Source organism: Podarcis pityusensis, assembly GCF_964106645.2.
Source record: "Podarcis pityusensis genome assembly, chromosome: W".
In the NCBI taxonomy this organism is placed as follows: domain Eukaryota; kingdom Metazoa; phylum Chordata; class Lepidosauria; order Squamata; family Lacertidae; genus Podarcis; species Podarcis pityusensis.
Genome location: NC_138045.1, coordinates 35814335 through 35834744, shown reverse-complemented (window position 1 = coordinate 35834744; position 20410 = coordinate 35814335). Strand labels below are relative to the sequence as shown.

The 20410-nt window shown below is 47.6% G+C and overlaps 1 pseudogene across 1 annotated transcript in view; it reads right to left on the bottom strand.

Moving 5' to 3' along the window:
* LOC308467696 (inositol polyphosphate 5-phosphatase OCRL-like) overlaps positions 1–20101 on the bottom strand; it is a 38557-nt pseudogene extending 18456 nt beyond the window's left edge. Inside the window, exons 1-4 of the transcript in view lie at positions 20060–20101; positions 8836–8963; positions 8550–8753; positions 6844–7026 (exon numbers count right to left, since the gene is read on the bottom strand). The product of the transcript in view is annotated as an inositol polyphosphate 5-phosphatase OCRL-like (transcript). The remainder of the gene's footprint in view (positions 1–6843; positions 7027–8549; positions 8754–8835; positions 8964–20059) is intronic.
* Positions 20102–20410: the final 309 nt, after the last annotated feature.

Below are 20410 nucleotides of genomic sequence, written 5' to 3'. Positions count from 1 at the left end.
GAGCGCGTGTATGGAGAATCTAGCATAAACTGCTTCAGAAACTTGGTGTGTAAATTAACCAGAGTGAGGATGAATTCAAAAGAGGGATTCACAGAGCACATCAACAAGTTTACTGAGATTATTCAAAGAATTGATCTGACTCCCAAAGCTTTTGATGAAGATACAAAGATAGCATTTTTGTTATCATCACTTGGACCACGCTTTAGCGCATTTGAAAGTTTGATGGACCATAGACAAGGTCTGACTTTTAAAGACTTGACTGGTTATTTAAAAGAAGAATGTAGAGGTAGAGCTGAATCTCCAGTGAGAAATGCTAGAAGCATGGACAGCAGTTATGCATCTAGGCAATTTACAAAGTTGAAAGAGATGCCTAAGAAAGTGATTTGTTTCAATTGTAACAAAGAAGGACACATTGCAAAGAATTGCAAAGCTCCTAAAACAAAGAAACCCTACCGCTTTCAGCCAAAAGGGGAAAAGAAGGGGAAATGTGAATGCACATGGTTACTGCAAGAAAGGAACTTAGCTGTCCAGAATCGTGAAAATAAACGTAATAAATGGATTTTAGATTCAGGTGCCAGTTCGCATTTTTCATATAAAAAGGACTATTTTAATGAGATAAATGAGAGAAATGATGAAGAAGGATTTGAAATTGAGATTGCAGATGGCAACATTGTTAAAGCAAAAGGTGCAGGTTCCATGAGTCTGAAATGCAATATAAACAATGAATGCATTGAGAACACAATCTCTAGAGTTTTGTACGTACCAGAGCTGAGCTGCAATTTAATCAGCGTGTCCACTTTGGACAAGAAAGGTTTCCAGATCACATTTGGAAATGGCGAATGCAAGGTGACTAAAAATGGCAAAGTGGTTGCTCAAGCAAAGCTAATAAATGGTGCATATGAGCTTGATCTTTCAGAGAACCAGTCTGCAAAAGTGGCACATTCCAGCCAGAAGAATGAAGCAGATCTGGACCTATGGCACAGAAGGCTTGGACATAGAGACACCAACGTCATTCTGGATCTACAGAAAAGAGAACTTGTAAGAGGTTTGCAGGTAAAGCAGAGCAACAAAGCTCCAGCAAAGTGCGTAAGCTGTATTACTGAGAAGGCTGTAAAACCTTCATTTCCACGTTGTGCAGAACAAAGAAGCAACAAAGTGCTTGACATAGTGCACACTGACATATGTGGACCTATGAATGTTCCCTCACTGGGAAAGAATAGATATATTTTAATATTTCTGGATGACTTTTCAAGATTTTGTGTTGTATATTTCCTCAAAGAGAAGAGTGAGATAGTGGACAAGCTCCAGGAGTACATTGCCATGGTCAAGAATAAATTCCAGAGAGCTCCAGCTGTGTTAATGAGCGACAATGGAGGTGAGTACTGCTCAAACGAAATGCAGGCTCTCCTGGCCAAGGAAGGAATTGCACACGTAACCACAATTCCTTACACACCACAGCAGAATGCCATAGCTGAGAGAAAGTTTAGATCCATTATGGATATGACAAGGTGCATGCTAAAGGATGCATGTTTGCCACAGAAGCTGTGGGTCGAAGGAGTGTACACCTCGGTCTATTTGCAGAATAGACTGCCAACAAAAGGAGCAGAGCGCACACCATTTGAACTTTGGCATGGGAAAGCTCCCAATCTGTCGCACATACGTGTGTTTGGAAGTCCGTGTTACTTCCACGTGCCCAAGGAACACAGACACAAGCTTGACTCCAGGGCAAAAGCAGGTATCCTTGTGGGATATGCCTCTGGAGGCAAAGGATACAGAATTATGGACTTACAAACTGGTAAGACAAATGCATACCATGCGGTTTATTTTGATGAATATGGAAAAGTAGACACTAAGAACACTGTTGTGGACTCTTCCGATGAGTCAGAAAGGACTCAAGAGTTTGTATATTTCCCTTTTGAGACCCCACAAAGTAATAATCTGCCTTCGAGTGTTACAGCGCCCCCCTACAGGCGACGCACCAGAAGACGCAGAGGACCAGAACCCTGGCGGCACCAGAGATGAAGAGGAGGACTCAGATGGGGACATGCCTGCGTTGGAGGAGGATGAGGAAGCTGATGCGGTCGCAGAACCAGAGGTCAGGCGCTCATCCAGAACCAACAGAGGTGTCCCACCATTACGGCTGTCCTACTTTGCAGGGTCGGCGTTTCCACAGGAACCTTCCACTTGGGAAGAGATACAGGAGATGCCAGCTGCAGAAGCCAGTCTCTGGAGGAAGGCCGCGCAGGAGGAGATGGATGCACTGCATCAGAACAAGACCTGGACACTCACTGAGCTGCCTCCCGGTAAGAAGGCCATTGGCAGTAAATGGGTTTTCAAGGTTAAGAAGGGGTCAGAAGGAGAAGTGCAGCGCTACAAAGCTAGACTTGTAGCACAGGGATTTTCACAGCGTTTTGGTGAAGACTATGATGAAGTTTTTGCACCAACCGTGAGGTACAGCAGCATAAGAATGCTTTTAAGCATTGCAGCCTCCAAGAAAATGAGGGTGAAACACATAGACATTGCTACCGCTTTTCTACATGGGCAGATTTCTGAGGAAATTTATGTGAAACAGCCCAAAGGTTTTGTGAAACCACATGAGGCACATTTAGTGTGCAAACTCCAGAAGGACTTTATGGACTTAAACAGGCTGCTAGAGCCTGGAACCAGAAGTTGCATAAAATGCTGACGCAACTGACGTTACAGGAGCCAGAATCTAGTACTAAAAGGGTTTTAGAACTGATTCAAGAATTTGGTCAAGTGGCAGGATTTAAATTGAACAAGTCAAAAACTAAGGTTTTAGAGAAAAAATTAACACCGATTGAAAGAGAGAGGTTTCAGAATGAGACAGGTTTAACAGTGGTTAAGATAGTTAAATACCTGGGGATTAACATGACAGCAAAAAATGGGAACTTATTTAAAGAGAACTATGAAAAATGTTGGTCTGAGGTGAAAAAAGATTTAGAAATTTGGTCAAATTTGAAGCTTTCACTGCTAGGCCGTATTGCTGCGATAAAAATGAATGTATTGCCTAGAATGTTGTTTTTGTTTCAAACTTTGCAAATCGTGGACAAAATGGATTGTTTCAAGAGGTGGCAGAAAGATATTTCTAAATTTGTCTGGCAGGGCAAGAAGCCCAGAATAAAATTTAAAATACTAACGGATGCAAAGGAAAGAGGTGGATTTGCCCTGCCAGACCTCAAACTTTACTATGAATCAGCAGCTTTTTGCTGGTTGAAAGAATGGCTACTTCTTGAAAACACTGACATTTTGGATTTAGAAGGTTTTAACAATGTATTTGGATGGCATGCATATCTATGGTATGATAAGGTCAAAGCACATAAAGCATTCAAAAACCACATTGTCAGGAAAGCGCTGTTTAACGTTTGGATAAGATATAAGGACTTATTAGAAAACAAAACCCCAAGGTGGCTGTCACCAATGGAAGCGAAAGCCTTGAAAAAGGTCAATATGGAGGTCAAATGGCCGAAATATTGGGAAATTTTGGAACAAGATGGAGATAGACTGAAATTGCAGAGTTTTGAAAAACTAAAAAACAAAGTGCGAGACTGGCTTCATTATTTTCAGATAATGGAGGCATTTAAATTGGACAAGAAAATTGGCTTTCAGGTGGAAAGATCCAAATTAGAAACTGAACTGTTAGAACCCAAAACTAAGAATTTGTCAAGAATGTATAACTTGCTGCTGAAATGGAACACTCAGGATGAAACGGTAAAATCGGCTATGATTAAATGGGCACAAGACGTTGGACATAACATTATGTTTGCTGACTGGGAACAGTTGTGGACCACAGGTATGAAATTTACGGCATGTAATGCCCTAAGAGAGAATATTATGAAAATGATATACAGGTGGTACATAACCCCAGTCAAGCTTGCAAAAATCTATCATTTGCCCGATAACAAATGTTGGAAATGTAAAGAAACTGAAGGTACATTTTTTCACCTTTGGTGGACGTGCCCAAAGATTAAGGCTTTCTGGGAAATGATATATAATGAATTAAAAAAGGTATCTAAATATACCTTCCTCAAGAAACCAGAGGCCTTTCTCCTGGGCATAGTCGGCCAAACGGTGTTAAAAAAGGAGAGAACTTTCTTTATGTATGCAACAACAGCAGCAAGAATACTTATCGTAAAGTATTGGAAGACACAAGAACTTCCCACGCTGGAGGAATGGCAGATGAAACTGATGGACTATATGGAATTGGCGGAAATGACTGGCAGAATCCGTGACCAGGGAGAAGAGTCGGTGGAGGAAGATTGGAAGAAATACAAAGATTATCTACAGAAACACTGCAAAATTAAAGAATGTTAGAGTGATGTTGGATTGAAAATAAGTGGTTTCTAGCTGTACAGGATAAAGTTATAGATAGATTAAGATTAAAGATCAGGATTAAAGAAGTTTAAGGAAATGGTAATTTGGTACTTAAGAGGTAAAATGTCAATGCTATATTACAGTAAAATTAAAGATTAGGATTAAAGAAGTCTAAGGAAATGGAAATTTGGTACTTAAGAGGTAAAATTTTGATGTTATATTATATTAAGATTAAAGATTTGGATTAAAAAAGTGGAAAAGAAAATGCTGGACAAACAATTTGGACTGGAATACAAAAGAGGGAGGTATGAGGAAGTCCAGAAAATAAGTAAATTTAAAAACGGAAATGAAAAGTGATATTGTTTTTAATTGCTCTGTTTCTTTTTTTGCTTTTTGTTTTTTTGTGTTTTTCTTCTTTTTTTTGGATTATGTATTGTGTATTTGTGTATTTCTTTTCTATGTTTTTCTGTCTAACTTTTTATTGAAACCTTAATAAAAATCATTTAAAAAAAAACAACAAACAAAAAATGCTGACGCAACTTGGGTACAAGCAAGGCGACGCTGACAAGTGCTTGTACAGTAAGTCAAATAATGGACAATTCTCATATATCTTAGCTTTTGTTGATGACCTGATTATTGCCACAGCAAGTGAGAAAGACTATACACAGATAGTAAAACACCTTAGCAAAGAGGTGGAGGTCAAGGAGCTAGGAGATGTCCAGTACTACCTCGGGATCCAGGTGGAAAGAGAAGAGGACGGCTCATTTCTTCTCAGCCAAAGACAGAAGATCCACGAGCTAATTGAGCACATGCAGATGCAAGACGCACATCCAGTTGCTACACCGATGGCTACTGACTTCCTGAAGAATCAGCAGGATTCGAAGCAGTTGCCAGACAACAATGACTACAGAAGCAGAATACGTTGCAGCAACAGAAGCCTGCAGAGAGATCGCCTGGCTTGATCAACTCATAAAGGACTTTGGGTTGGTGAGAAAAGGGCCTGTCAGCTTGCTGGAGGACAATCAAAGTTGCCTGAAGCTGACGCAGAGTGAGAAGTTCCTGGCCAGAACAAAACACATTGGGGTTAAATACCACTACATACGCCAGATGATCCAGGATGGACTTGTGGAACTATCCTACTGCAGCACCCAAGAGATGACTGCTGACATCCTGACAAAACCCCTACCAAGAGAGAGTTTCCAGAATCTATGTGTCAAGCTGGGACTCTGGGTGGTTGAATAAAGTTGTTTATGTTTTGTATATGTTGTATTGCCTGAGAAGGGGTATGTGGGATGTAAACACAGGAGCAGTCAATGACAACATTCCTAGAGTGTACATGTTAGAACATGGGGAGGGATGTCAGTCCAGCAAGCAGGTAAACTTCCTGGGACGGACGCCCTCCGCATGTGACCAGAGGTGGGTGTGGCCTCACCTGTGCAGGTAATGGTAAAAGCACAGGGCAGGCAGCCACTCTCTCTCTCTCTCTCTCTCTCTCTCTCTCTCTCTCTCTCTGCCATCTTCCTTCGATGAGGAAACATCCAAGGATGCCCTCTTGGCTCTCAGCCAAGAGAGGACGGGACTATTTTACTACAAGATAGATTCTGAGTGTATTTTACCTTTTTAAGCGGTCTGCCTTCTGGGATCATATTCTGAACAGAACGTGAGTAAACTCTTTTATACTTTTATAAAGACTGTGTTGTGTCTTGTATTTTAAGAGGGAACAAAAGGGGAAATCACCAGAGTAATTATTATAGAGGTTCTAGCGAACCTGTGCAAGCGTTACCGTTGCGAACTTAAAGGGGAATGTCTATAAACTCTGCTGATATTTTGGGAACTTGTTAGCACAAGTTGGATTAGGATATAATCCCACAATATATCCTCTCCTGCACCCCAGAACATTCCCACAGGGACGACGACGCTGAGCCGTCAGAGGGAGAAGAGGGAGCAGACTGTGAGCAAGAGGAGGCGTTGGAAACTGAAGAGGCAGGAGGGCAGGAAGATTCTGTGGCAAACAGCAGTCCAGAATCCGAGGCAGAAGTGGAGGCTGGAGGCGGGGGTCAAGAAGCAGAGATCAGGCAGGCTGCTGAAGAAGCCAGGGGGTCTCCCCATCCTGCTGCGATCAGCTCCCCTCCCTGCTGGTCTCCCAGAACACAGAGAAATTAAGAGCATGGAGCAAAGACAGGCAAGGTGTCAGTCTCAGGTTGCTTGGGAAGGACCAGGGGGAGGAGGAGACTTCAGAGAGTGGTGGGAGGGTAGCAACCTTCAGCCTTCACAACTACCTCACTGGGGCAAGACCTGTTGGGAAAGGTTTCTGTGATCACGAGGCCTGCACGGTTTGGGTTTCTTTGAATAAAGAATGTTGGCTTCTTTTGAATAAAACACCACTGACACCAGGTGTTTTTTCTTGCTGACCTCCTCCTCCTCCTCCTCCTCCTCCTCCTCCCTCCAGCTCCTCCCTCCAGCTCCTGACAGCTGTCTGGCTGCTGAAGAAATGGGTGGGGTTGGACTTACTTTCTTGTACTTGGATTTGGAACGCAAAGCCTTTTCCACAGCTGTCAGCCACTCTTGCTCCTTTGTCGAGTCCAAGTAGAAGAAAGCCTCTGTGCTCAGGTCCAGCTCCTGGAACCAAATGCCCAAGTGCCAAAGAGAAGGATGTGGAACTGCAGGAATAGGACTCCAATCGGAACAGACGGGCTGGTTAAATATGCAAAGACAACAGGAGTGTGCAAGGGCAGGCAAGATCAGGACCAAGAACAAACAAGTAATACCAGCCACTTCTTCCTCAGCTTAGCTATTCTGGGCTCCAAAGGAGCTTTGCTAATGAAAGAAAAAAAGCTTTTTCCTTGTATTTTTTAAGATGTGTCAGCCAGCCTGATATCTAAGCACTATCCCAGTAGCCACAGGCAACCAGAAATTCTTCGAAGGCAAGTGAGTTGGTTGATCTCTCCATTCTTCCTTCACCTGGCAACCTGGTTTCCAGGCTGGCTTTCTGGGAGCAGAAAACCACTTCTCAGATCTGCTGTGCCAAGCTGGTTTGCTAGAAGATTACCCTTGTCCTCTTTGCAAATCTCCTAAATGGCTAGCCTTCTGTGTTTCCATGCTGGCCATGAAGGAATGGGCATTCCCGACTCTGAAAACAGCACAGAAATACAGCCTGTCTAGTAAAGGGGTAAAAAGAGCAAGCTAAACAGCCTCTGTAAAACAGTAGCATCTGAAGCTGCTAACCACATACTGATAAACATATCATAAAAGCAGACATGAAAAACAAATGGCCACTGGGTACTACTAACAGTGGGACACGGGTGGCGCTGTGGGTTAAACCACAGAGCCTAGGACTTGCAGATCAGAAGGTCGGTGGTTCGAATCCCCACGACGGGGTGAGCTCCCGTTGCTCGGTCCCTGCTCCTGCCACCCTAGCAGTTCGAAAGCACGTCCAAGTGCAAGTAGATCAATAGGTGCCGCTCCGGCGGGAAGGTAAACGGCGTTTCCGTGCGCAGCTCTGGTTCGCCAGAAGCGGCTTAGTCCAGCTGGCCACATGACCCGGAAGCTGCACGCCGGCTCCCTCGGCCAATAAAGTGAGATGAGCGCCGCAACCCCAGAGTCGGCCACGACTGGACCTAATGGTCAGGGGTCCCTTTACCTTTACCTTACTACTAACAGTACGAGGAAATAACCAAAGCAAAAACTTTGTTTGAAGTAGTAAGCTTAGCATTATAAGGATGACCCACACCAAGTGTTGGGGGGGGGGGGTCACACCTCCCTGTCCTCCAGCACAGCTTTTAGGAGGAGTTCCAAAGGTTTTGCTTCAGTTTTGGATTAACTGCATCTTGTCACAATGTCTGAAGCTGCACAAACTGCTTCATTTGAACCATGGCTCATTGAAACAAGCCAACTTCCAATCGTGGGTTTACAAAGCTGGTAAAATTAACCACCATAGGATCTGGACACACCAAACTGTGGTTAATTTAAAATCCAAGTGGAAGCTTCCCAATAGGCTTGGGGTGGGGGAGAGGTGTGCAAACCTGGAGGAGAGGCTGCCGTCCTGCTCATAAAATGAAGCCACGGTTCAGTATGTGGCACCAAGGAAAATTGCCCACCACAACTAATACTTTCCATTACCCACCCATGTGGCCTGAGTGAACAGGACAGACTTTGCCTGGCACCCAACAATAAAGCTGTCATGTAGATGTCGCTTTCTCCAGCCCCAACTCTGATACAGGTTCCACTGGTCTTTGCACTTTTGCATGATCTGACCTGAAATTCTGGGTGTTGACATATTCCTTCTCTCTCTTGGCGAGGACGTGCTTGATGAGTCCCTCTCTCTGTCCGGACTGCGGATGTGTGGAAGGCACAAAGAGCTGGCGCATAGTGTGGGTCATTGGGGTTGCTTCTTGCTCATGCTCTCCTTGTCACGGATACGCCTCAGGGAGATGAGAACAGAGCTCAAGTAGTACATAAAAGCAAGGAGGCGGGAGGGCACAGTACACCTCTAAGGCAACTTACAGCCTGCTTGGTGGCAGCGGTGGGGGTGGAGGCTCCCGGCGGGCACTCATTTGCTGATTCTGCAGGTTTCTTTCCTTCTCCATGAAGTTATCCTCGAATCCCAGAATTCCGGAGAGAGGAAAAGACTTCTGAGGTTAGAGAGGCTTCAGAACCGTTTGGGGAGGTTTCGGGAAAGGAACTTAGAAAATACTTAACTGCAGGAAAATGTTCCTGCCTCCCCACAGCACCACATTTGCCGGACAATTGCCTCTCAGCTTATGCACGTTTAGGAAGGATTGTGGAGGCAACAGGTCCTCCCCTCAAGGCCTTTTCCTCTAAAGGAGGTAGACTGGTCTTCTCCAATCCTCTGGCCACTGCTGAGTTTTCCAAACTTGCTGGCATATTGCGTGTAGCACCTTAACAGCATCATCTTTAACAAAATTTAATAGTTCAGCTGGAATATCATCACTTCCACTGGCCTTGTTATTAGCAGTGCTTTCTAAGGCCCATTTGACTTTGCTCTCCAGGATGTCAGGCTCAAGGTCAGCAACCACACTACCTGGGGTGTATGAGACATCCATATCTTTCTGGTATAATTCCTCTGTGTATACTTGCCACCTCTTCTTGATGTCTTCTGCTTCTGTTAGGTTCTTTCCACCTTTGTCCTTTATTATGGTAATCGTTGTATGAAATGTTCCTTTCATAGCTCCAGTTTTCTTGAACAGATCTCTGGTTCTTCCCATTCTGTTGTTTTCCTCTATTTCTTTGCATTGCTCGTTTAAGAAGGCCCTCTTGTCTCTCCTTGCTATTTTTTGGAAATCTGCATTCAATTTCCTGTATCTTTCACTATCTCCCTTGCATTTTGCTTGCCTTCTCCAAGTCCACCTTTCCTTTTGAAGCAAAATGTCCTTGAAATGGGGGAGAAATGCCCTGCATGAAGTCTTGGGTTTGCAATTTGGGAGAGGGAAGACTGTCTGCGGCGCTGGGGAGCGGGCAGGCTGGCGAGGCCCCCTAGATCTAGAGGCCCTAGGCTTCTGCCTACTTAGCCTATACATAAATCCGGCCCTGCCTATGTCACAGTGAGCACAGGCCCATCGATCACGTGCAAGGCATTCTGCGTGTTGGGAAGGAGCCTCCTGTTCTGGGCCTGGTGGAAGAGTGACACCAGCAGAAGACTGGGTGGTGGGGTCGAAGCTGATCCCGGGGAGCACGTGAGGAGTCAAGGCTTCCCGCATGAAGGCCTCGCTTCCCCTAGAAGTCCCTGCCTCCTGGTCTGTGTTCGCTTTCTTCTTCAGGTACAGCGCCAGCATGTTCTGGATGGTGCACCTGCTTTCGGGGGAGAGCTTGTCGAACTGGTCCACACTAGAAGAATAGCCATGAGACGGGTGAGACTCCTGCAAGGCGTCCCCAAAGTCAGGGGAACATAAGCGCATTTGAAGAGCCTTGCTGGGTCAGGCCAAGGCCCATTCAGTCTGACATCCTGTTGGCATGTAGTTGGTCCACCACAATTGCAAGATTATTGCATCCTTCAGGAATGGTGTGTCCAGCTCCATCTGAGTCATCATCCAGGCACGCTGTGGAGCTGCCTGGATGAGAGATGGGCATCTTCGGCCAGTCAGGGGTGAAGAGCTGGCAAGATCCCCTGTACTGAGCAGAAAAGCAAACTCTTTGGCCTCCGAGATCTCTCCCAACTCTCAGCAGCCCTCACTGTGAGCCGTACTAGAGGAATTTTGTCCTGCTTTTGCTGAGCTACAACACAGGAGCGCACCCCCAGCTGGCCATGATGTGGTAACCCTGGCGAAGTATTGCAGAGCAACTGAGAAAGCAGAATGATGTTTGCGTGGACAGTCCATTAGAAAGCTGCACTATTATTGCATCGAGAGCACTTTGCAGAATACGGCCCCCCTCCAGGCAAAAACATCCGTCTGGAGGCACAGTAGCTTTCATTTCGGAGGTTGTGGTTTTACATCTTCCTATTTATTTATTTATTTATTTGTTCGAAATTATTTATTTATTTCATAAAACTTATACACTACCAGATGGTAAGAAACATCAAAGCCGTTTACAGAAAGATAAAACCATAAAATCAGGAAAAACCTACAGTACATTAAACGCTGAAGAAGTGAATACCAGAATAGATCAGAACTCACTCCCAAGGTAAGGGGAAGAGACATGGCTAAGATGGCAGGACAGCTTACTCTATGGTGTTAACCCCTTCATGCACTAATTAGACTGAAGCATGTTGGTTATATGAGACTGGTTATCCCGCACAACATGCTCTCACGCAACCCATGCCCTCCAACTGAAAACCCATTTCCTGGACAATATCAACATTGTGTTTTGTGCCTGTGAACTGCACAGTGAATATTTTTATTAGAAAAGAAAACAGCCTGGTGTTCCAGCTTCTCAAAGTTGTTTTATTCAGTGCGCTGCTACAGCTTGTCACACCCAAATCCTCCAAAGGAATCTGCCAAAGTGCTTTTCCAGGCAAAAGGGGGCAGAGGGAGAGAAACCAAGAACCTCAAATTCACTAGACCAGGGATGGGGAATTGTGTGGCCCTCTAGATGTTGTTGGATTCCATCACCCCTGACCCTCGGCCATGCTGGCTGAGGCAGAAGGCCATTGGATCTGGCAATATCTGGGAGCCCACAAGATTCCCAGCCTCCGCCCTAGACAAACAACCAAGCACTCAGCTGTGAGGCACGCCTCTTACCAGAGGGAGGGTCACTCCAGAGGCAGCTGTGGCATGAGGGTGCTGGATCATGCCTTTGTGGGCACATCTGAGGATTAAAGAGGACCCCCTAGGAAGCATGCTTGGAGATCTTCCTTACCACGTGGCTCTCTGGCAAAAACACAACAGTACTAACAGCCATATGGAACCACACCTCAAAGGTGGATCAAACTTCCCAGATCCTGTAGCCTACATCAGGAGGAAGACTGGGGCAGAGGGGCCTAGAGTGGGAGTCAGAGCTGCTCTTAGGGCTGCATGTCTGAAGCATGGGCAGAAATCTTTGGGTGTGAGGTTGCATGGGGCTGTCTCCTTGTGTTTTGGTGATGCCAAGCCGCCAGCCAGCCAGAGGCAGGCAACCAACTGGCTCCAGGGGCAAGCTCCTTTGCAAAGCCAGTCTAACTTCACCAAATCCAATGACAGAGTGACCATTCGGCCCGTGTTCTGCTTCGCTGTGAAATTGCGTGTGTTCCTCAACCCAGAGAACCTCTTTTTCAACGTCAAGCTGGTCTAAGGAAGAAAAGCATAAGAGTTAGTCTTGAATCCCCACACACATGTGCTGGGAGATGCCTGCACACCGCACATGTAAAGCACATCTCCCACCCACACCCAAAAAGTCCTGGGAACAATGGTTTGTTAAGGGTGCTGGGAATCGTAGCACTGTGAAAGGAAAACTAAGGTTCTTAGGATTCTTTGGAGGGGGTGGAATGTTGAATACACAGCAGCCACATGGACGGACGGACGGACACACACACACACACACACACACACACACCAGCATAGCTTCAACTTTTAGCACAAAAAGTCTTCAGCCAGATGTCATGCAACCCTTTGGCAGGGGCAACTTATCATTTTATTGATTTTCCATAACAAACAATTAAAAAGGCGGACAATCTTGCAAAGGAGTGTTGCTATTTAAACTGCTGGTGTGACGTAGGAACCCGAACAAAGAAAAGGAACAAACTACTCAGAGTCTGCTTCCAATTGCCCTTGTTCTCCACCTCCCTCTATCCTAATCAGCCGCAAACAAGAGTTCAGATTTGAAAGCCTTGTTATCACCTCATTCCCTTCAATTAGCCAGCTGCTCTGGCAGATGACATCAGTTCCTTCCCGCTCCCAATATTCCTGCTCCTAACCTGGTTAGCCATAGCCCGGAAGCTGAATCTCAGGGGAACGCCTTTGGGCTGGGAAGGGCTCATCTTTTCTGGGCCTCTTCTCCCCATCAGGAAGGGGTGCTTGGCTCCTGGCCTGTGAAATGCGCTCAAAATTTAAAGGTGCCTTCTTTCCAGGGAGCCAAGGAAGAAGGGTGGAATTTGTTATACCCCAAAACCTTCCCACGTCAGAGATGCAGGAGTTGCGTCACCTCCAACTTCCTCAGGAATGAAGCAGCTACGAAAAATGAAAAATCCCACCTGGGAACGGTTTCTGAGAGAGCAACAGCAGAAGACCCAGACTCTGGCAAGATGAGCATTTGCCCAGTGGATTCTGGCCGGTCCGTGAGGGCAGACAGGGGATGGCTGCGGTGGCCGCCAGCCCCTTCCCACTCCATCTCAGATACAGAACGCATTGGCTCTGCCACTCCTTGGCTCTGGCGCCACCTACTGTTGGCCTCCTTGCATTCCACCCTACCAGTCCCAATGAGCACCATCCACCCCTGAATTGGTCCAGAGGCACAGAGCAGGAGTTAGGTGATCTTGCGCCCCGGCAAAACCGTCCAGATTGCGCCCCCAGCCACGGAAGTTAGCTCTTCTTTCCTCCGCTCCTCCAACCCCCCCCCACCACCTATTCAATTCACCCTGGAACTACAAGTATCGAAAAGTACAATGTTAGAGGTTTCCCCCCACCCCATAGCAATATAATTGGATTCAGCTAGCTGGTCAGTCTACTTTCGGTTTCACTCCTGGCTCCTGGCAGATAGCAGAGGAAGCGAACCAATAGTCACGTTCATCTGTACTGGCTCAGTATGCCCTATTCTGACAGATGCTGCCTTTCATAGTCACGCCCAAGAGCCTTTCCGCTCCAGAGATCTGGGGCTGAACCCGGGATCTGCACGCCAAGGCTGGAGTGCCAGCTGGCCACGTTGGGCGCCTGCCTGGAGAGTGGAAGCCGGGGGTTCAAGGGACATCGTGCTGCTCCTGGCAACCCCCACCCAACCCGACGTCCTCCTCCGCCTGAATCCCGCTTCCCCCGGGACGCACTTCCCATCCTGGAGCGGCTGGGGTGGGAGCGCTCCCCACCCCCCTTTCCAGACTCTCCTCGTTCTTCTTCTTCATGCCTCGGGTGTTTTCCTGAGTGTATCTTCAGAACAACCCTCTGTGAGGGAGGCTAAGCTGGCCCAAGCTAGCTCAGCCAAGTTGCCAAGGCCAGCATTTAAGACCACGCACCCTTTCCCCTCAGATGATAAAGCCGGGATGAGTCATGCTAGCAGCCCGTGGCCTTGATGGGCTTTGAGGCAGCCCAGCCCCCTTCTCTGCAAGCAGGCTGCCTCCGGGGAGGACCAGCACTTTTCTGACGGGACAGAAGCGCACGACTTCCCCCTCCCACTTGCCGCCCGCCCCAGACTTTCTCCGGCGGCTCAGTTTAGCGGCTCATCCCAGGTGGGAATTCGGGTGGCGCTGCTTGCAGAAGGAGAAGTGGCTGGCGCTAGCGGACACTCCCATTGTTCTTCTCAGGTAGGACTTGCGGGATCCAGACGAACGTTTTACCAAAAAGTATGGCTTGACTACTGATTTCCCATTTAAAGGAAGGCAAAATGACCGAAGTTTGGCGGACAGGTGAAAAAAACCATGAATTACATTTATAGTTCTGTGAGATGCAAAGGAAAGCTTGCTTTTTAAACTTGCATTTTACAGCTTGTTGCTTGGTGCGGTTAACGGAATGGGGATATTGAGAAAGAAGAGACTTGGAATTAGAAGGTTAGGATTTAAGGTAAGGTTACCAGATTTTTTTTCAAAGAATCCGGGGGCACTTTTTTTTCCCCAAAAGAGAAACAAATGTTATTTTTTTAAAAATCATTTTTTAAAAAAAATAAGAAGTAATACCTTCTCTTCTGGGTCTCCTCTGTCACGTGGCCTTCCTCTGGGCCCCAGCCTGATGTCTTGGAGTGCTATCTGCCGTGAAGTAGGCTCAGGTCGGGCCTGGGCTCGGCCCTGTGTCCTTGCCCTCCTGGTGCTCTCCTACCTCTCTTCCTCAGCGGCCGCAAGGTTGGGGCTCCCCTCTTTTTTCTCCTTCCTCTTTCTCTCTCTTCCTTCTCCTTCTCCCTGGGTTGGCTCCGGGGTTTTTACTGGCCCTGGAGTGCCGCTGGGCAGTCGGCCACGTGGCCAGGTGCTCTCGCTCCCGCCTCGATTTGGGTCCGGGGTGTGTGTGTCAGCGGTTCCCCCAGTTGACGCGCCGGGCATCCCTGGTTCCCCCTCGGCAGTGGCAGCGCAGGCGGCAGTCTCAGCAGCCCGGAGCCAGCCTGGTAGTGCACTTGGCTCTGGCTGGCTTCAGGAGCTGCTCATTGCCGTGGCACCCGCCATTTTGCCCCGCCGGAAGTCCCCATATGGTGTGTCTTGTGCCGTTGAACCAATCACGCAACATTCCTTCCCTACTAATAAATCTACAACACTTAACATATAAATCTGGGGGCCTTATATGAAATCCGGGGACATTCCGGGGACGGATTTTGTTGGGGACAGATTTGTAAATCCGGGGACTGTCCCCGGGAGACGGGGACATCTGGCAATCATTCCGTAATAGGGCTTCTCCTGCCTTTGCCAGTATGTCAGCCTTCTCAGCCTCCTTAAAGAGGGCGTTCAGAAGCACTTGTACGTCTGGCCATATGGGATTGTGAGTGGAGAAGGTGGCGCAGTCTGGATGAGTCCCTCTGTCTTGCTCTTTGGTCACTGTGACCGAGCACCATTTGGGGCCGATCAGGATCTATGGGGAAGGGGATCCACCCAGAAGTTGTGGAGGGAACGGGAAGAGAAGCTTGGTCAAGAGACTGGCTCATGTCAGAAGGAGGCCTGACTGCATCCTTGGCGAAGCCCAGGGCAGGGCAGGAAGGCAGCATTGCCCAGCGGGAAGGCATTTGGAGGCAAATCATCAGCAAGGAGCAGAAAATCCCCTCCCCTTCCCTCAAGAAGACTGAAGAATCTCTAGTCGGCACTCAGGTGAGTTCAGCATCCCAGGTCTCTGGGGTGTTCCTGTCCATTACAAAGCTGACTCGAGGCTCCGTCAACTGAGCCCCTACACTCCTTGCGTACATGAAAGGGGCACAGAAAGGATGGGAGGCAGCCTTTTCCTGGAGCCGTCTTACCTGCAGCAGTTCACTCGCTGGCTGCTGACCCTTTTCCTCCATCACCTGGATGATCCTCTCAAGAGAGGAGAGTTTCCTGCAGAGTCTGGCCAGCTGCTCACCCCTTCTCCCTGCAATCTCCTTCTCCACCTCTTCCACATGATTCAGCAGACACTTTTCTTCTTCTTCTTCCAGGAACTGGCGCAGTTGTCTCAACTACTCCACAGTCTTCAGCCTCTCCGGTTCTGAGGAGGTCGGAGTGAGGAAGATGGTCAGCCTTCAAAACATCAGCAAGAGAATTAGGATTTGAATTGAACTGCTTCCACCCTCTCAGCTCACAAGTCCTCAGGCTTCTCCTTGACTGCTTTTCACATAATAAACAACAATGGGAAATAAACTCCATTTAGCTGCATTCAAAGGTGAACTTACCTAATTCGCAATTCTTGGGAAAATATGGAGACCAAAACAGCAATCTGTTGAAATTCACACCTCTGAATTTCTCAAGGTTGACCCAGCCAGGTAATGTTCACAAAAAATGTATTTACGAGGGTAAAGCACGTATCAAAATCTTCATACGAGAAGGTAGCCACCCTAGCATTTGATTCATTTTCAGAATAATAAATAAATAACAAACCGATATGGAGAAAGGAGAAATGGGGAGAAGTTGAAATGGGCAGATTTCCCCCTCCCTCCTCAGTCCGGACTTGCTTCTTGAAGTGCTTGTTCCCTCACTAGTAAGAATAGGGACACTTCCAAGGAGGTCTTTGCTTTCCTTGTCCAGGTCTGCTTGATAGGCCAGAATTTCCCCTCTCTCTTTCCTCCGAATCGCCAGGCGGCGACAAAGAGAGGAGATGAATATTCTACTGGCTTCTTGGGTCCAGTGGCCTTGCTATAATAGGAAAGTAATTGACTGGAGGAAAGAAAAGTACAGAGGTTTTCAACCTTTTGGGGTCCACGGCTCCCTGGACCAACTCCCTTCTTTCTGTGGCACCCCTGGGGGGCTCAGGAGACCAGTTAGGTCCCCCCTTGCTTGCCTCCCCTCCCCCTTTCTCGAACAGCCTCCCTTGCGGAGTGCTCTCTCAGCCTCGTCTCTTCTCCCCTCTCCTTAGGAGTCCTCCTCTTGGTCTCTGAGCTGCCCCCGCTGCCCCCCAGGGGCCTGGGACTTGCCTGTCCATTCCCAACAGCAAGGGCCCCTCGCCAGTTGGCTTGCTTCCTCTGAGGCCGCCTCAGCTCCTGGCAACCCACACCCCCTGGCCAGCCCCAGAGGCACCATTCTCTGGGGGAGAACAGCTGGGCAAGCCTTGGGGAGGCAGAGATGGCATCCGAGGAGGGAGGGAAGGAAAGAGGGACAGAGGCCAGTGTCTCCCGCGGCACCCCTGACCATCATTCAAGGCACCCCAGCTGCCACAGCACACTGCTTGAAAACCACTGCAGAACTGGGATGGGAAAGGTTTCTAGTCCAACTAACTGGTCTGGAGAAGAGGAAAGGCAGCCATGCTTGCTCCTTTGTCTTCTCCGAGGAGACTTCCAGCCTGACTTCTCATCTTGAGGCCCCAGGGAGAAGTGGGAAGAGGAGGAGGAGGAGGAGGAGGAGGAGGAAGCATCCCCAGAAGAAGTGTGGTCCCCACCAGTAGGTGCTTCCACCCCCCATTCCTAAATCTGCTTCCAACAGATACTTGGAGGGGGGGGCATCCTGCACCATCTGGTCAATTCCTGGTGTTAGGAGAATTAGAAGGTCTAAGATATAAACACATACATAAATACCGAAAGTAGTTCTCATCACAAAAGAATATGCAGGTAAACCCATGAACAGCCAGGTAAACCCATCAACAGGTTTCCTGCCAGACAGGAGTCTGTTGTAGGCCACCCCTTCTGTGATGTATGTATGATGTATGGAGGGGTGGCCTTGGGCTCCAGGGTGGGCAATTTCAAATGTCTATAGAAGGACTTGGTTCGGGGTCTCCTCCTCTCCCCTGCGTGCGGGGGGGGGGGGGTGAGCACCCTGTTGCAACAGGTAATAAAGATCTGGCTTACTAGCTGCTTTGCTTCTCAGTATTCTCTGGTTGGCCTCTGTTATTTTCTCCTACCGATAGAGAAGCTACCAAAGGACTCTATATGGGCTCTGAGGTACCCCAGAAGGGAAAAGGAGCCGTTTTTTCCTTATAACACTGGCCCCCAGTCCCCACCCCCTTGCAGCTGACCCCTTGCTGCTCTCTGCTTGGCAGGGTATTGAGGAGACATCCTGCTAGCCAAAGGAGACATGTGCAATTCACATTTGTAGTGTTCTAAATATGTACAAAGCAACCTTGCTGGGGGATGTGGATGAGGTTAACCCTTTCTTTCTCTCCCTGCCATGGTCCCATGAAGCTGCTGTATTTCAAGGGAAGATCCCTTGGCCCCCCTGGCAGAGAGAAAGACTTTGACTCCCTCCTCCCAGCCATCCCAGCAGCCCTCAGGCTTCCCCTTGGCTGCTTCTAAGGTAATAAACAACCACCAATGAATACCATGCCTACTCTGGATCTGAGAATTAAGAAGATCACCTGCCAAGAAGAATACACAGCTATTTCTCCCCCTCAAGGTACCTTGTATTCCTCGACAGCCTCTTCCAGAGGAATCACCTCGTGGTGTTAGTGCTACTTGGATCTGCCCCAAACCACACAGATGGGGGCTTCATCCTCCTTGCAAAAGAGTTTCAGGGGCTCCTGGTGCTTCTCACAGACTCCTCCTTTCCCTCTGGAAGACTGAGAGTCTTGGCTACTTCGACAAAGGTAGCCAATTGACGATTGCGGACGAAGCTCCTTCTCTGGACTCCAACTCGGCCTTGAGGACAGGAAGCCAGCCTCCTTTTTGCCCCGCTGCACTGGATCAGGCCGGACCGGCAGAAGTTGTGCCCACACTCTGGGATGGTCCCTGTGTCATAAGAGAGTCAGGGTCAGAGAGGGGAATGAAGGAGAAGGACCCTACCAATATCAAATAGATCGTATTCTGCCTTCACACCCTACAAGAAGGTCAACGGTGCCTTGGGGAATGGATCCTTTTTTGCTGTATCAAATTGTATCCTTTTTGCTGTATCTTTCTCATTGACTTTAAGAATGGATCTGAATGTAGTTTTCGACTCAAATGTATTTTCCCTCAAAATGCTGTACTTTTCTAAATGTATCCAAATGTATCCAAATGGGTTTTTGTATTTCCCCCCAAACTCATCGCCTAGAGAATGTTCCCTAAATGTAACAATCACTTGTTCCAAATGTATTTGATTCAAATGTATTCAAGTGTATACTTTTATGGGGAAACGTAGCTAGGAAAATGTGGAGTTATATATATATATTGCTTATACTGCCATTGAACGGTCAACGTTCCACCCTCTATCCTTTCAGGAGCTGCCAAAAACACTCTCCACACCACACTGCCATCTACTGGGTCTACAAATGATACCATGAATACACACAAATACAAGCTCTAAAATAAATTAGTTTTATTTTCCCATAAGTATGCAAACATAAGACTATCACACCCAAATTGATAGCTATGCAGAACAGGATCCCCCCCCCCCATCGGATAGCTGCCTGCGCGGCTGTCTTTGAGGGGGGTGGAGGGAGGAACGGGCGGGATCGACATCGGATAGCTGCCTGCCTGCCTGCCTGCCTGCCTGAACATGCCGTGCACCCGGGGGGCGCTGCGACCGGCGCCCATTGGGAAGGAACAAGACAGGAAAAGGAAGGAAATGGGAGAGGTATTTTTAAGGTCCCACTTTTCACATGGTGTCCTGTTGTGTGGTCGGAAAGTACTCTTTATTGTTTGATTTGGGTTAATGTCAGAATAAAAGCGAGTTCCTTCAAAATAACACATTCCTTTTTATCTTACCAATTTCTCATATTGTAAGAAGCGGAAGAAGAAACCATAGAGAGCATTCATATTTTCCTTCTGATCAATGAAGTCAAACGTTACAATTATCCATTTTAGAATGAGCACCTATAGGGAGAAGACAGATCTCAGTAAGCCAAAGCAAGGCCAAGACAACAAACCCCTTCTGGAATATGGTCAGCGTGTACAACATCTAGCTGAATCATCACCAGGATAACTAAGTCAGACTGGGGGAAATATCATTCTTCAGAACCAAGACATCATTACCATGCTTTCCAAGTTACCTGAAAGTCACTAGAACACTTGCGAGCACAGAGCCAAGACACAGCTGAAAGAAGAGCAAAAGACGGAGTTTGGCCTCATTAGGTCCCCCTACCATGAACTCCTTAGGTGGGCCACCCTGCGCCCGCCTCGGCATCGCACCTCGCTATTCTGCAACTCGAGATAACACTGAACTGCTCTGCAGGGTTGTTGTAAGGATTGCAAGTCAAGGCATCCGAACTGCCTTTGAACATTGAAAAGCCCCTAGTCAATGCTTTGAACTACTGTCGCTTTAAAAAGGAAACTCTGATTAGTAAGAGTTTGGGGAATTAAAAATTGGTTTGTCCTGGGGGCGCTGAAGCTGTGTTCTGGCTTGAAAACCCAGTGAGACCACTGGGCCATCTAGTTCTGTATGGTCTGCCACAGCCAGCAGCTGCTCTCCAGGATTTCAGAGCTCTCTTTCCCA